The sequence below is a fragment of the Amblyomma mixtum genome, chromosome 1, assembly GCF_055824585.1.
Source record: "Amblyomma mixtum isolate Tamu chromosome 1, ASM5582458v1, whole genome shotgun sequence".
In the NCBI taxonomy this organism is placed as follows: Eukaryota; Metazoa; Arthropoda; class Arachnida; order Ixodida; family Ixodidae; genus Amblyomma; species Amblyomma mixtum.
The window spans coordinates 60,503,637-60,520,341 of NC_143012.1; the positions used below are offsets into that span (position 1 = coordinate 60,503,637).

General features: G+C 46.0%; 1 pseudogene; it reads right to left on the reverse strand.

The window, feature by feature from the left end:
• Positions 1 to 13,779: 13,779 nt before the first annotated feature.
• Positions 13,780 to 16,559, reverse strand: LOC149366419 (uncharacterized; annotated as a pseudogene).
• Positions 16,560 to 16,705: the final 146 nt, after the last annotated feature.

The window sequence follows — 16,705 nt, forward strand, 5'->3', positions numbered from 1 at the left end:
TCACCGGTGTGGAGGCGAAGGTGCTGTTCTAGGTGGCTTTATTCATGAAGCTCTTACTGCAGTGGCTGCAATGATGGAACTGCTTGTTCGCATGGCCATTCTGGTGGTTTCCAACAGTGTTACAAACACTTGGCATAGAATGCTGCAGATGGGTGTTGACATCCTGCAAGTTTTCCCCAGGCGGCACACCCTGGTCAGGATCAGCTTTAACCAGGCCTGCATCAATGAAAGACAGGCAGTTTTGAATGGAATGCTGAACAATTAAAACATGTCATAGCTCGTTTGGTAATGCGACCAGAAACCTGTATACCTAGGAGGCAACGTACGAGCCAATACGTCGATCCTGAAAAAAAAAACTCTTTTTCAATCAAAATTTTCTATTCATATATTTTTATGGAGGGATAATATTTTAGCTTTTGAAAAATTAAGGAGTGCAATGAGCAAACTCTGCAGCAAACCTAAGAGCCAGAGCTGCTTAGACAAAGGGCTCGTATCATTGGGAGGAAACTTGCAAGTCATGGTGAAGAGAATTTCATCAATAAAAAAAGTCAAAAAGTTTTGATCAACGACACAGTTCACTGCTAATGCCTACTTTCCTTCCGTCTATTAAAGCTTCAACATTAATTACTCTGCACATTTCAAGAATACCTTGTTCACGCTGCTGGAGAATAACTGCTGAAGGACTAGTTCAGTGTCTAGAAACATAGCCAAATGTTCAGTAGTCAGTTCAAGACAACCTATTACGACCAAAAATAAAGTAATTAGCACAAATTCGTTTCTGCATACTACACCATCTCGGGTATCATTTGAGAGTGTACATGTCTGGGAGCTAACTTGTTCAATGGTTTATTGTACCAAAAAGCAAGTGACTCCACAGCTGTTCTGCAGAAATTGGGAGTGAGCAATTTTCTTCGTACAGCCCCACAAAAAGACGACACTCTCCGACTCAAAGTTTGATCGGGGGTTGATAGCACCATCTTGAAATGCAATGAGTACATAGTTGAAACATACGCATCAGTTTTGAATCTAACAGAAAAAAAATAAATAGGTTGGTTGGTTTGGTTTATGGGGTTTAACGTCCCAAAGCGACTAAGGCTATGAGAGATGCCGTAGTGGAGGGTTCCGGAAATTTCGACCACCTGGGGTTCTTTAACGTGCACTGACATTGCATAGTACACGGGCCTCTAGAATTTCGCCTCCATCGAAATTTGACCACCGCGGCCGGGATCGCACCCACGTCTTTCCGGTCGGCAGCCGAGCGCCATAACGACTGAGCCAATGCGGCGGCCTCAAAACTTGGCTTGAAAATAAATAGGAAACACTTTCCTAAGCAATTTAGCGTGATATGGCCAGCTGTTCTGAAAAAAAAAGGAGAGGAACAAAAGTCAGGTCACAGTCACAAACTACATGAACACAATGAAATAAGCATGAACCATTAATACGAAGGAATGCACTACCACACTAAACAATGTTTTCTTACAGCTGATAGAATCAGATGCATGTGCATGCAGTGCAAGATCCTGTACACACCAGGTAAAAAAATGCAGGTTAAAGAGGGAGTCTACTAACTTTTATCGACAAAATTTTTTGTGGATATCAAAAATCTCTTTCACAAATGAACGAACATCCAGCTGTAGCACTGAGAACCAGAGCAGAACAATTTAAAGCCTAGTATGTTCCACGTGGCAGCCTCGCTTGCTCATGATAGATGGCGTCTGTGAACCCTGATATCAGGAAGAAGTCAGGGATATCAAGAAGTAGTCAATGCAGTCAGTGCAGTGACTACGCAACTTATGGACACGAAGGGACACACTTTTTGGAATGTCAGCAGTGTGCACCACGAACCCCGTGCAGGTGCGGTACTTTTTGTTTCTTTTACTTTTATTTTTAAGTAGCCACCGTCATCTCGAAAAGGTTTCCGAACTGCCGGTGAGGTGTGGACGGTGGAGAAGCTGAGGACGTGTGACATCCGTGTGGGCGTTTCACGGGAGTGGACGGAAAGGCTGTGTCCCAAAAATAAGATATAGCTGTTGTTCTCCACTGAATCTTATAAGTGTGTTTATTATTGCTTTAAGAGAGCCTGATACTCTGTGTCATTTCCAAATAAAATATTTTGAGTTTCACGATTGGTTTCCAATGCATGCTTTATATATTTAACGAATGAAAAGTTAAAATTTGTCCGATTTTCCAGTGCTCTCATATCTCTTTGTCTGCCCACTTATTCACCATGTAATTTAACCACGGCCTTCAGCTGTGTTTACTCTGGCCATAGGACAGCCAGCACCTTGTAGTGGGCAAACGTGCCGCACGAGGTTAGAGCTTTAATACATGAACCTCGGCGGTAGCCTTCACTAATACAATTCTAAGGTACAGTTTAAAGACGCAGATGAATGCATCGCAGAATACGAGTCATTTGTGACAGCAACACAAACTGAGCACATTTACAGTAGACATTCTCTCTACAAGCGAGCACGCTTCTAGAAGATATACATTTTACCTGCCCATGGGCAACATGAATGGGAAGTCAACTTTTCAATCGTTTCCCGTTCACAAATGTGCGTGTGCCTAAGGTGACATTCCGTGCTAATTTGAACGTATGCGTTCTCTGCAACGCACTGCAAAGCCAACTGAAAGATGTCCGAAGCCTCCACAGAGAGCCGCACATCTGTCATTAGAGCATTCCCCACAGTATTGTGACCACGATGCAGAGATAGTGATATGAAAGCCATTACGGATGGAAAGATAATGCAATTTGTAGCAAGCTCACTGTGTAATCCCAATATATGTTAAGACATCAATGAGGATCGTCGCGCCAAAAAGAAAGAAAGAAAGCAGATAAACTAGCAAAGGAAAAACACAAGAAAATCATGAAATCACTGTGAACGTGCACAGCACTCGAGCCAAATAGAATCCATCTGCCGCACTGACGATTTGGAAACGTTTTCGAGCATAGAGGAAAAACAACTAATGAGAGAGAACGCAACGTCACGTGGCCACCGTTCGCAAGCCAAGTTCTCAAAAAGTCGTTCCCTCCCTTGGGTTTTCGGTCTTAGAGTCAGTCCTTAACATTTCAGTGTTGGCAGGTTTTACTGTACGCGTCCATGCGGCCCATGGCGTGGGCATATACAGCAGTGAGGTTGGTCTACAGTCAGTTTGCCGCACTGGTCCGTGCATGCGTGTGCATAGCAGCGATAGATATCATTCTCCTTTTTACTTTTCATGACTAGGCGTGAAGGTTATCGCCAGACGTTCCATCATGAGTTTTGTTTTCCTGCATGTTTTCTAGAGACAGTGCTGGCTACTCAAAAATAAAAATTCAATAATGGTAGACAACCTAGCATGGTTATGAGAAATGCTAATCAGGTGTGCTAATGCCCATATATGTGGAAGTGGTCATTCTCTACATTCACAGATCGCTGGAAATCCTCAAACCACTACTGCCGCAGTGTCTAAGCGATGCACCACTTCCCTGCTATGGCAGGTGCTGCCACCGGTGGGGCTTACAAGGCCCAACTTGCTCTTCTCGAGCAACCTCTCACGACCAATCATTAACTGAACTGCCATCCACCACAGTGTGCAGTTTGTTCACAATCCAGTGGTCAGGTTGTGACCATGTCACATGACCTGGGTGGCCCACCTTCCACCTTGGCCAGGTTGCCCTCAACCCGGTGGGCAGAGGGACACCACAGTCAACGGCTGAGTGGCGGAATGGAAAATCTAGTGGAAACACATTAAAACAAACGTACAAGCCGACAGGAACAATGGGGGCCACGTAATGTGCACTGCTTGATACTCTGAAAAGTCTCTCCCAGGCACGATGCACTCTGCGTCAGATAGGTATGAGTTACATTGTATTTGCACTATTGTTACCGCACCGTACTGCTTCTGACTGCTTTTTCTGTCTCACTGTAACCATCTGTTGTTTAGTTAGTGTAATCTGCATTTTGTCAAGTTGCTCTTGAGCGGCTTTAACTCCTACACACCTCAAACATGTATGTAAGCATGCTTGTTTGAAATAAATTCAATTCAGCTCATCAACCGAGAAGCATAAGTTGTATTAAATCTACAGTTGAGAGCACTAGAGTGGTTATATAAATATATTGCCACGTAACAATATACTATCAATAAAACAGCATTGGCAACATCCATCACAGATGCCAGCATCTCCTTTTTCGGTCAGCAGTCCTGCTGATGGCAGCACCACTGCAAGCATAATATCAGCACAGTCGGCTGTGTGATGTTCTTTTCAAAAACATTTTAAGAGATTAGCGATCAAGCTCAAAGAATAAAGGTCGCTGCAATTTACTGAAAGAGCAAATAACCACGCTGCACTAATTTTATATAAACTAAAATACCTGTCTGTAGGAGGCTGTTCAAACGTTGCTGTTCAAAAGCTGCAGAAAAAGACTAGTGCTGAAAGGGAATCTTCAACTGGCATGACAAACGCTTTAGATGCCAGGAAAGCTACAAGAAATAGCTTTATACTTGGTGCTAAAGGTTTACACAGGTCGTTATTTAGGCTGGGTCCAGCCCAACTCACCGTAAGTTCGGTCAGGACCTCAACAGAGTCCGCTAATGACAGGCCTGGCCTAGCCTGGCCCGGTGCTCATTTGGTCAGCCCGTACAGGTCCGTTTGCTTTTCATGACAAAACTTCACTCTTGAAAGGAAAAATAGAGAGAAAAAACACGCAGTAAACAAACACCTGTGTAGCAGCTGAGAGTTGTTGGAAACAAGAAGCGCAACCACAGATTCATACCAGTGACAAGTGCCTACTCAAGCTGAGCACAACAGAAGAAATCAGGTTACGAAATGAGCACTGCTTGCTATCCTTTTCAGTGGCTCATGAGGCGACACTTATTCCTAAAACAACGGCTTTAGCTGAAGCATAACCTGTTCCCCTCATAAGCACACTAGAGTGCTTATATAGCGTCATAGCGGACTATGAGTCCATTGTCACGGACTTTGGGTTTGATTCAGCTAGCGGGTAAGGGGAGCAGCAGAATAACGTTTTTGCTTCGAGGTGCACACAGCTTTACTTACAGGCGAGGAGACTTCTTACAGCAATGAGAAATATGGAATCGTATTATTCTGACATAAGGAGAATGCTCCCCTTTGAGATGGGCTGGCAGCTTTATACAGTCCAAATGATACCAGCCCTCTTTATAAAGATCAGAGGAATTCGCAGCCTCAAGGAACACATCCACACGGGTTACACAAAGGTTGTCCGAAAACACAAAGTGCCTTCACTTATTCAGCTTTTCGTAGGTCACAAATGCAGACGATATACCATTTTACACAAATGGAAAGCACCGACCGTTCAACAATGCGACACGCAAAAGAACTGTGCGCATGGGTATGTAGCTAGGTAGATGGACGGTAATGGCCTTTTCCTATGGGACGCTCTAGAGCCTTCTCTCGTCGACTGACTGACTCACCACGGTCAGCCAGGCTTCTGCTGATGGTGGTGGCTTTCTTGGTATTTCGGGTTATAGATGTGCATATGGCACATGCTAGGTCAGGCTGTTGGGGGGTTTTCATTGCAGAAAAATAATAAAAAAGGGGGATGTGGTGTTATTCTGACTCGTGTGAAACCGTGCTAACGTGACACATGTACACATCTTGTCATCCCATGCCGGTACATAAGGAAGGCAGAAATAAACATGACAGTGTTCTGCCACTCGGCTCTCAGTCAGCGTGTCCGATTGCTCCCATAAGTTGCGTCATGCCCTAGACATGACATATCGTGACAAAATCCTTTCTAAAACACGTGCAACACATGTTGTTGCACCACAACAACAGTTTGTTGCAACATTTTGTTTCAGATATGTGTATGTGATGCCACTGGGTGAATATTGTCGAAACAAAAGAAGAAAAGCTTCTTAGGACATCCACAAGCTGGCGCTAGAAATATCAAAGCAATCAATGCAGTAGTTCTAGGCTCACAACTCAAAACATCGCAATGAAAAAAAGTAGGACGTACCGTATTTAAATGATTGTAAGTCAACTCACATGTAAGTCGACTCTCTCCCTATATAGCAGGTCGGCAAAATAAGAAACTTGGTGGTTGCTTAAGCTTTGCCTTTAAAGGGGCTCTGAAAAACCTTCCGAGAAGAGCACATTAACTCAATAACTGCACTGTGTTGTCATGAAAACCTGAGTGAAACGATACACTTCTACAGGCCACAGAGGATCCACAATCACGCACCAAAGTTGGCGAGAATTCCCGGCAACTTTTTCATGCTCGCACCCTCCTCTGTCGCTCACAACTGCGTATACAAGTTGAGAGATGGCTATTGGTTGGTTTCTTTTCAACGTCAGGCAGCTACCGTGGATGGCAGTTGCAAGTGGGCACTTTCCAAGACGAAAATGCATTAGTCACTGGACAACTCGTCCACATTTGCATGCTTGCAGCATCGTCCACACTACCACTGCCGTCATCATCGCTGCTGCGGTCCCGCAGCACATCGTTCTAATGTCGTTGTCCAGCAAAATCCCCCACTTCGCAAACGACCACAGCACGCATAAAATCCTGCACTTTGCAAACAGCCGCACCACGACACCACATGGAACAGAAATTTTTGCCTCAATGCAGCCACCACACCTGCATCAGCCATTCCGACACGTCGAACTGCTGGCCCTGGCGCACAGTTGTTCATTTCTTTGGCTTAAAGAATGACAGCCTTCTTGAATGTAGCCGTGATTGAGCACTGGACACATACCAGACCCGAAGCACAAATGACGACAGACAAAACATTACATTCATCATCATCATCATCATCAGCCTGACTACACCCACTGCAGGGCAAAGGCCTCTCCCATGTCTCTCCAATTAACCCTGTCCTTTGTCAGTTGCCACCACTGTATCCCCGCAAACTTCTTAATCTCATCCGCCCACCTAACTTTCTGCCGTCCCCTGCTACGTTTGCTTTCTCTTGGAATCCACTCCGTTACCCTTAAGGACCAGCGGTTATCTTGCCTTCGCATTACATGCCCTGCCCAAGCCCATTTCATCCTCTTGATTTCAACTAAGATGTCATTAACCCGCGTTTGTTCCCTCACCCACTCCGCCCGCTTTCGATCTCTTAACGTTACACCTATCATTTTCCTTTCCATAGCTCGCTGCGTTGTTCTTAACTTAATCTGAACCCTCTTTGTTCATAACATTACATTAATAACTGGTAAAACATTGCCAGCAGCCATCAAATGCGTGAGCGGTGTCAGCTCTTCCATCAGCTACCAAAACACTCCCCAGAAGCACTGCCGTTCCGTGTGGCAGCGCAACTTTCTTCTCTCCATGAATGGTGCAACCACAATTCGAACAGCGGCCCATCCATCAACTATCGACACTCCCTTAACGCCGAGTGCACAGTTGAAAGTAAAAAAAAAGAATAAAAAATGCAAAATCCTTTAATGGATTGCTACTGGGCAGAGTCGTGGAGCAAACAAAATTGCAACCACGCGATAGCATTCCGGATATCTCATTTGTCTTGCTTTTATTTATTTATGGTGCCCAGCTTTAGTTTCGATAGTAAGTCAACCCTCCACTTCATATTTGCAAATGAAAAAAGAAAAGGCCGACCTACAATCGCGCAAATACAGTATCTGTCCTGCGTCCCACAAAGGGTTCAAGTGTTCTGGATCTAAAAAGAAAGGAATGCTTGTGTTCACACCCCACCGATAACACTGAGAAACAAATAAAACAGGTCTAGGAGGGAAGTGCTAGGTTTTGTTTTGGTTTAGATCGCTCTCAGCTATTTCTCCGCTACATCTCAGCCAGAGCTAATCCACGATTTGTATTTGTTCCTAAATCATCTGCGTATTTTAGTGCCATCTTTCAGTCCATAAATTTCAAAACACAATAAATAAAGCGATCAGTTGTGAATCAGCACATGTCCATGTCATGTCCGTAATATGCTTTTGCTGCCATCATGTGTAAAGGCAGTTTGTTTGCCAAGATGCCGATAGCTTCAGCTTTTTGCAGGCACTCCATCCTTGTGCTTTGTATGGATGAAAAGAGAAATTTATTGATTTTGTCACAAATGCTGCAAACTACTACAACACACAATTATTAATGTCAAAAACCCTCCAAAGCAGCAAGTAAACCATTTGCGAACAAACCAGCATCACGGAAAAAGCTGATGTAGTATTGTAGTTCAAATCCCGTTCGGGGAGAACGGGGTGGGGATGGGGAGTGCATTTGAAGACAAAGACACACCACTCCTGAAATTTCAGCTGCCAGCATGGGGGCCGTGCTCACAATGAAGACATCACCAAAAGTGGTTTATTGTAAATAGCCTTGAAAAATCACCAGGAGCATGTGCATATCGGGTCTAGACTTCTGTCATTTCAAATCAATTTGTGTGATGTGTTCTGCATATGTTTAGAGATTCCATAGACAGCAATGATGCTGTCATTTTTTTACTTGCAACGATCTTCCTTGTTGCAATCAGTGTTGTGGCCATCCATTACTGGGTGCTGCTTAAGCGCTGCTCAGAATGCTTTTATTTTTCACATCATGAGCTCATTACTGCAATTGCTTTTTGTAGCATCCCAATTCCTCCAAGTAAACTCAGTTCTGGTTTATGCAGGAGACTGCGTCTTTGCTGTCAACAAGGACCCCGTGCTGGCAGCAGAAATGTCAAGAAAGACCTTTCTTGGTTAGTTGGTGTCTCTGTTCTCCAAAGTATTACAGTTCACAACACACAGCTAAGTCTTTAAAAGGCTGGAACAAATGTTCCTTAGAGGGACAATGAGGAGAAAATGAAGTTAGCTTGCATCGATAGAAAACCAGCCCCTAACCAAAAAAACAGCGCTCTTTCTGAAAACAAAAAAAAAAGCTCTTGTAAGGTGGAAAACAGCAAAAACTAAATATCAGCTGTCACCGCCACAGAACAATCTCGCAAGTACAAGCGTGACGATGAAATAGGAGAAAAGGCACAACAACTCTCTGAGGCTGACATTTGGATTGGATTGGATTGGAAAACGTTTATTGTCAGCACTAAGCCCTAGTGGGCATTATACTAGGTGGCCATGGAGGAAGGAAAGAACTAAGGAGAGGCCCTGACGTCACTTTTTGTGAAGCTGCCCCGCAACCGGAAGTTGGCTCGGCTCTCCTCACTATCTTCTTCTCCACCGAGCTACTACGGGGCGGGGATCGCGCACGGCTCGCAAGCGCTTCGTAAAAGAAAGGTATAAAAAAAACCGCGCCGCTCGCCGCTACACTCCTACACCTCCCTCCCCGTAAACACGCACCTAGACACAGACCGGCGCACAGGTGCGGTGAACCTTTTCCGACGCCAGGCGAAGAAAGACGACATTGCGCGCCGCTTATTGCTCAGCTCACCATCCTCCTTGGGCTACCGTACACCCGCCGTGTGGCCTTCGAAACGCAGCTCAGCATTGCCGAGAGCGGCTTCATGTTTTTTTGCTGTTTGGTGAGGTGCGAAAGTTCGCTGATCAAAACAATCAACGCTTCGCGTGTCGAAGCGCGGTTCCGGAGTGCCACCTTTTCTCGAGATTCATTTCAATGCATCGATCGCTCCGCGTAACAACACCAAGTTTGACGAACAAAATATCAAATGAGCGGTTATTTGCTGCATTTAAAAGCAATCCTAGATGCGTACGTAATGTCACGACGCCAGGTATGTAGACTTTAACACGCAAGGCCGAACACACAGTGCTGAAAGCCCGTCCACCGCCACCGAGAAACACTCAGGCCCCTAGCAACAACGGCACTAAAGACGCCGTACGCTGTTGCTAGTGGCCCGAGTTTTCTTAGCAACAACAACAACGTTGCTAGTGGCCCGACTTTTTAAGCCTAAATTTTGACGTCACTTCCGCCACATTCTCGCCAATGCATTGGGAATACGAAGGGCCTCTCCTTAGTTTTCCTTCCTCCATGTAGGTGGCTTCGAGCCCATGGCTCTTGGCGACCTTGTGAGCCCACTCAGTGGCCCGGACTTGCGTCAACGGGTCTGAGCTGGCCAGTATAGCCTCCCACCGCTCTAGAGAAGGGACTGGTAGTAGGTCCGCCGGTGGCGGCGCCTTTTTGCAGCTCCATAAAATGTGATCATATCCGGGTATCTCGCCGCATTCTTTGCATGTAGCGTTGTATTGTGTTGGATACATGTGTGCTAGTCTCGACGGGCTAAAGAAGGCTCGCGTCTGGAGCCGACGCCACGTTACCTCCTGGCTTTTGTCGAGCTTTTTGTCTGGTGGCGGATAGATCCTCCTTTCCAGTTTAAACTGATTGGTGTATTCGTGAAATGATATGAATGCATCTCTCGTGAAATTTGGGGACTCAACCCGGCTCCTGCTCGGCTGACATTACCTCGAGCTATACTGTGAGCCAACTCATTTCCCCTGTTCCCCGAGTGTGCCGGCACCCATATTAGTTCCACCTCTCTTTGGTCCCAGTCTTTATGTTTTAATATTCGTTCTGCCTCCTGGGAGATCATACCCCACGCAAAATTGTTGATAGCCACCTTGGAGTCGCTAATTATGGTGACTGCTTTGGTGCTGGCCATTGCCATGGCGATAGCTGCCTCCTCCGCTGTCCCTGAGTTTTTTGTTTTGACCGAACCGGCCGTTAATGTTTCACCCGAGTTGTTCACGGCCACGACCACAAAGGAGTCGCCTCCTTCATATTCCGCCGCGTCTACATAGGTTGTGTACTCCGAGCCTTCGAGCTTGGCTTCAAGGGCTTTTGCTCTGGCTCTCCTCCTGCCTTCGTGAAAAGCAGGGTGCATGTTTTTTGGAAGTGGTTTAATAGTGAGTAATTTTCTAACTTTGGTCTGTAATTTTGCCTGCGCGTTTCTTTCGGGAATTCTATCATGTAATCCTAGGTTGCCCAGGATCTTTCTCCCCGGGGGTGAGGTCGCAAGCCTCCTTAATTGCGCAAATATATGTGCCTCGCATAGTTCCGTGGTGGTGTTGTAGATCCCCAGTTTAAGAAGTCTTTCCGTAGGAGTGCAGTGGGGCAGCCCCAATGCTGCTTTATATGCCTGCCTTATGATCCCATCTATTTTGTTCTGTTCCGCCAGCCCTAGCTTGAGGTAGGGAACGGCGTAAACTATTCTGCTTATCATGAAAGCCTGAACCATTCGGCAGAGATCTTTCTCTTTGACTCCCCGTCTTTTGTTAGTTATTCGCCTTATGAGCCTGGTTGTCGTGTTAATTGTGGACTTAAGCCTGTTTATTGTCTCTGTGTTCTTTCTATTGTCCTGTATTATAAGTCCTAGGACCCTGATTTTGTCAACTCTGGCTACCGGAGTCTCATTTACCAGTACGTGAATGTCTCCTGCGTTGGTATTGCGTCTGAGGCTGACAAACGTGCACGAAGGGTGCATGTTTGATCCATATTAAAGTATACAAGTTTTGTTTCAAGCCACTAGTGCACTTTTATCACAGGAGGAAGACGGATAAAAGAAAACCTGAATGCTGAAAGTCAAAGAAAGCCTGCAATTAGCAGTGCATCAGGGCAGCCAGCTAAGTTTTGGTATACTTTGGGGTGCTTCGCAGCTATGCGTTCTGTGTGCTCATATGGTTTTATTATGCACCTCAATTTAAGAGGGCGGTGCAGCAAGTGCTCCTTGAACGATGTGGGTGCAATGGTACACAATGGCGTGTTCGCTTTGTCAACGTACCAAGACACTAGGCTGCATAACTAGCTCTATGAGGTCTATACTTACAGAATTTCAATATGCCCGCACATACCAGTTGCTGCACATCAGTAGTGGTGGTGCCTCGGTGGTGACGGCGATGCTGCCGACTCCTCGGTGCTAGGACTTTCTCGCAAGACTTGCCGCCTCAGCCCTCTAAAGCATTGCGTGCTGTGTGAGGTTGAGGTCGCTGAATGCATGCCTCAATTCTTTGCAAGACTTTCGTTGCCAGAATCGGGAAAGGGATCCATCATAATGTTGGTGCAAACATAAACAAAGTGACAACAGGTGATAGAGGCCTGCAACATCAGGTCGGCAGTAGTTTTCATTTCGGCTGCTGCGCTTCCGCAGCCAGCAGTCACAGAGTCACTGTTCTCCTACTTCATCATCAGAGACTCTCGAGTCTGAATTGCAGCAGCGGGAAAAAAGTTTTCAACTTCGAATCCAAAACTCTTGGCAATAAATGCACCTTTCACTTCAGGACAAATGGCCGCAAAGGTACAAAATGCCGAAACTACCGGATTTTACTAACAAAAGAAAAAATTTGATAGCATCGTCCTCAGTGTCCCTCATTGGTTTTCAACAAATTAAACTCCATAAGCTTTTATAAATTGCAATAGTGTTTATGTCAATGGTCAACTTATGTAAATTTTTAAATCAACGTAGTCATCAAGGAAAGTTTACTCGAGTTTCCATAACCACAACATAATATGCAACGGGTTTGCTGTAGAAATGCTTAAAGGGGTGGAGACACCAAATTTGTGGTTCGCGCGTTCTTAGTTTCAAACGTTTCTTATGGCTCCAGGAAGCATGATACACACTCAAAGATTCATATATTCACAGTGAATAATTTATTATAGCATTTTTAGTTGAACAATTTTCGGTTTCGGTTTCGGAACGCCGAATTGTACAGTGACGTCACAGAGGGGGAAGATCAACTGCTTCGCTTGGTCACGTGGGCCCACAAAAGTTGTGACGCACCTACTGCTGCATCGTCTGCTTTCCCACACACGTGCTGACCAGCGCATGAAAACAAACAACTGCACGTCTAGTCCCAGCAGCTCGGATTCTGACAGATCTGATTCCAATGAGTGAGGACATCTACTTTTTTTTTGTTCGCACGCTAATATCGCCTTCGCGGGTTCGCGAGAGGATGCGAAACACTTTGCAAAATGCCAGTAAGCATCGCTGCGCCGCTCTACCCAAGCTGCGCCCACAACCGGTGTCACACTTCGCTGCAGTGCAGCAGTACCTGAGCGCTGCTTGGGATGGTGTACAAATATCACAAGAAAAGACAAGATCGCCTTGTTATCAGAACTGCCAGCTATACTCGAGCAGCGACAAAGCATGTCTGCTTATGTTGGGAGCTTTCGGCAACGGCACCGCTCGCGGGCGCTCCGGGCGACGAGCTCTGCTGCTGCCTGGCTGCCGTGGTCGTCGCTAGGCCTATAGCCTGTTTAGCAAGCGGCCGGCGCTTCGGAAGTCGCCTGCGCTATAATAAAAGGCCTACTTTTCACAAATAGCTGTAGTGTTAACAGAATCATCTCACAATAAAATAATAGTATGGTCAATCTCCTCGACGCCTTCGGCAGCGGAGCTAGCGGGCGCCAGGCGAGCCGGACCCCAACGTCGCGCCAGTGGCAGCTGCTAGGCGCGGTTGTGAGAAATTTGCTCATATCACAGTTGTTACCTCTACTAGCAGCTCAGTATTGGTCAGCGATCCTCAAAAATGACACTTTTTTCACATATCTTGTCCCATGGTGTATTATTTACGTCAAGAACACTCTTTAGCTCACTTTTATGACGTCGGCAGACAGTATCCAGGCTGACCTACCGGCCGGCAGACTCCGCGTACTTCACGTCCGCACAAGAAAATACAAAACAGCCATGCTACCAGAAAGGATGCTTTCTAGATTCTAGATACGACAGCATGAGTGTGTTTAAAGTGGATCTTTCGGCAGCGACACTGCCTGCGGCAACGCCGGCCGACGACCTGCGCGCTGGTCCCAGACTGCCCTAGTCGTCGCTAGGCCTAGCTGCTTTCGCATATCGACTCCGCAGCTGAGGGCGCTTCGGGACTGGCCAGCGTTTAGGCCAGCGCTCAGAAACGTGCTCCGCTCGGCACCCCTTTACTGTGAACTCGTCCCATAATAAAAAATATGTTCGATTTCCACGACGTCTTCAGCAACAGAGCTAGCAGACGGCAGGCGAACCGCACCAGGTAGCAGCAGCACAAAACCGGCTGATGAAATTTGCTTGCATCGCAGTCATCACTTCTACCAGGAACTCGGTATTTGCCAACGATCGTCAGAAACGATGCATTTTTGATATTCATATATCTCAGGGTTTGCTATGAACGTGAACAAACAATACTATCGCGTTCTTCAGACGCCGGCGTTCGGCACGAAGACTGGCGCAGACCGCCCGGCTCCAAGGAGTGCGCCCTATGTCATCATGATGCTGCCGCTTCCCGTCGTTGTTGCCGCGAGCGGCCCGCCGTTGACATCTAGCAGGCCGGACGCAGGCAACGAGCTGCAATCGGACGTTGCGACGCTGTTCGCAACGGCGCGCCGCAAACCGAGCGAGTGGCGGTTAGCAGCAAACGCGGCTCGCTGGTGCGTCGACTGCGCTCACGCGGCTGTGCCCCGCTCATCGTACGTCGCTGTATTTTGGTATGACGTCACTAAAACTATTTTTCTACACCCCTTGTGACATCATGGTTGATGGCGCTAGCGATGGGTCTAGATCGTGAGAGTGAGCATTTAGGTAATCTTTGGAACCGAATTAAAATATTTTTTAAACGTTTGTTGCGTCCAACACCTGGCTGTGAGTGCCCTTGCATACATAGGAATCCCATAGCAGGCTTTTTATAGCTTCAAAATTTGGTGTCTCCACCCCTTTAAATACCTAGAAACCATTGTCATATAATGGAATGAGAACAACAACTCCTCTTGGGACAGTGATTATTTGCCTCCAAATCTGCAGCATGTTTCTCAAGAATAACAATGCTGAGGACATAATTTGCAATAAAAGCATGCCACATGCAAAGATAGGCATTCTCAAGAATAACAATGTTGAGGACATAATTTGCAATAAAAGCATGCCACATGCAAAGATAGCCAATTATTTGACAAAAGATTACGCACAGGAATCTCGTGCAGTAAAGCATTTATTTTTTTTTAATTTAAACCAAGAGACTACTCTAAAAACCTGCAAACAAAAGCCAGCATTGTTTATCATCAGGAGCCTGGGCTTGGTTTCTCGCCTCTTTTGCCCCAATAATGCAGCCAAAACACAAGCATGGAAGGAATAATAAAATAGCATGCTTCTCTGGTGGCATTACATTCGCTTTTAAGAGAACACAGAACTGCTCGGATGTGAGTATGCCAGTTTGCAAACAAGTGCCAAGCACTGCAACCACAGTTCGCACACATCACCAATGCGCTGAAAGTAGTAAAGTACCAGCCTGGTATGTTCAGGTTTCGTGTGGAGGAGGAAAAGAAACCAAAGAATTGCTCTGTGCCGATGTACCTTGAAGGCAGGTAAATTCGCATATTTTTTTTCTCCAACATAGCAAATTAAGAGTGAGACAGGTTAGCTAGCAATAGTATTAACATATTGTTGGAAAAAGGTATCAAAACTTCAACGAACTGTGGCATTTGAAGCATGTGTCCTGCTTTCATGTAGCTTTAAACTGTGCTTTCCTTTAAACGGCATTGTGCACAGCTCACACTGAAACAGTTTTTCTCTTATGGGCTTGCATATGCTTTATAAGGCTTGATCTCTGTTTAAAGGCCATGGGGCAGAGCTGGCACTGGAATGGTTTCTCACCCGTGTGGGTGCGAAGGTGTACCACCAATGAATACTTTACAGCAAAGCTGCTCTCGCAGTGCTCACACTTGTATGGACGCTCACCCGTGTGAGTACGAAAGTGTACTACCAGATTTCGCCTCAGGGCAAAGCTGCTTTCACAGTGGTCACATTTGTATGGACGCTCACCCGTGTGAGTACGAAGGTGTCTCACCAGGGTTTGCCTCCGAGCAAAGCTGCTCTCACAGTGGTCACACTTGTATGGGCGCTCGCCCGTGTGGGAGCGAAGATGCTCCACGAGGGTGGCCTTGATAGCAAAGCTCTGCCCGCAGTGGTTGCACGGGAACAGACGGTCACACGTTTGGGTGAGAAGGTGCGACTCTTGGGGGCTTTTCTTCATGAAACTCCGACTGCAGTACGAGGACTGGTACAGCTGCTTACTGGTGGTTTCCCCAGGCGCGACTCTGAGGTTGGAATCAGCTGTGACCAGGCCTGCATCAAGAAAATTAGAATATTTACAGCGCGTTACAGCCTGTTTGGAGGGGCAGCCAGTAACCTGTAAGTGAAGAAGGCAATCTTACATAATATTTAGGCTAACATTTCATTTCAGGGTCAATGAGTTGTTCCTAAAAAAAGAGAAAAGTTTTTAAACCAAGTTTTCTGGTACTTACAGATTGGCATGGAGTTCGAAGGATAATGTCCAAGCTTTCTAAGAATTACTCGGCATACTCTGCAGCCAACTTAAAAATCAAAGCAACTTAGACAAAGTGCTCGCATAACGCCTGGCTTCTTGGAAGGCATCCAGCAAGTCTGTGCAAATTCTTCAGAAATTACAGAATGTCTTTGAGCCCCGACTCGTGACACGGTACACTACTAATGAGTGCATTCCTTTTGTCTATTAAAGCTTGAAAATTCATTACCCTGCATGTTGCACATAAACCTTGAGCAAACTGCTGAAGAAAAACTGCTGGATGACTGATTCCCTTTCACTAAATGTAGCCAAATGCTCAATACCTACATCTGAGCTGACCTGTCACGACCGAAAACAACATGGCAATTGGCACATTCGCCTCTGCAGACTGCACCATCTTGGGTATCATTTCACAGTGTGCACGTCTGGCAGCTACCACAATATATTGTACCAACAAAGCACGTACCTCTGCAGCTATTCTGCGAACATCATAAGCAATCAATTTTTTTCCTGTAGTTTTAGAAAAAAACAGCTTTGTGACTA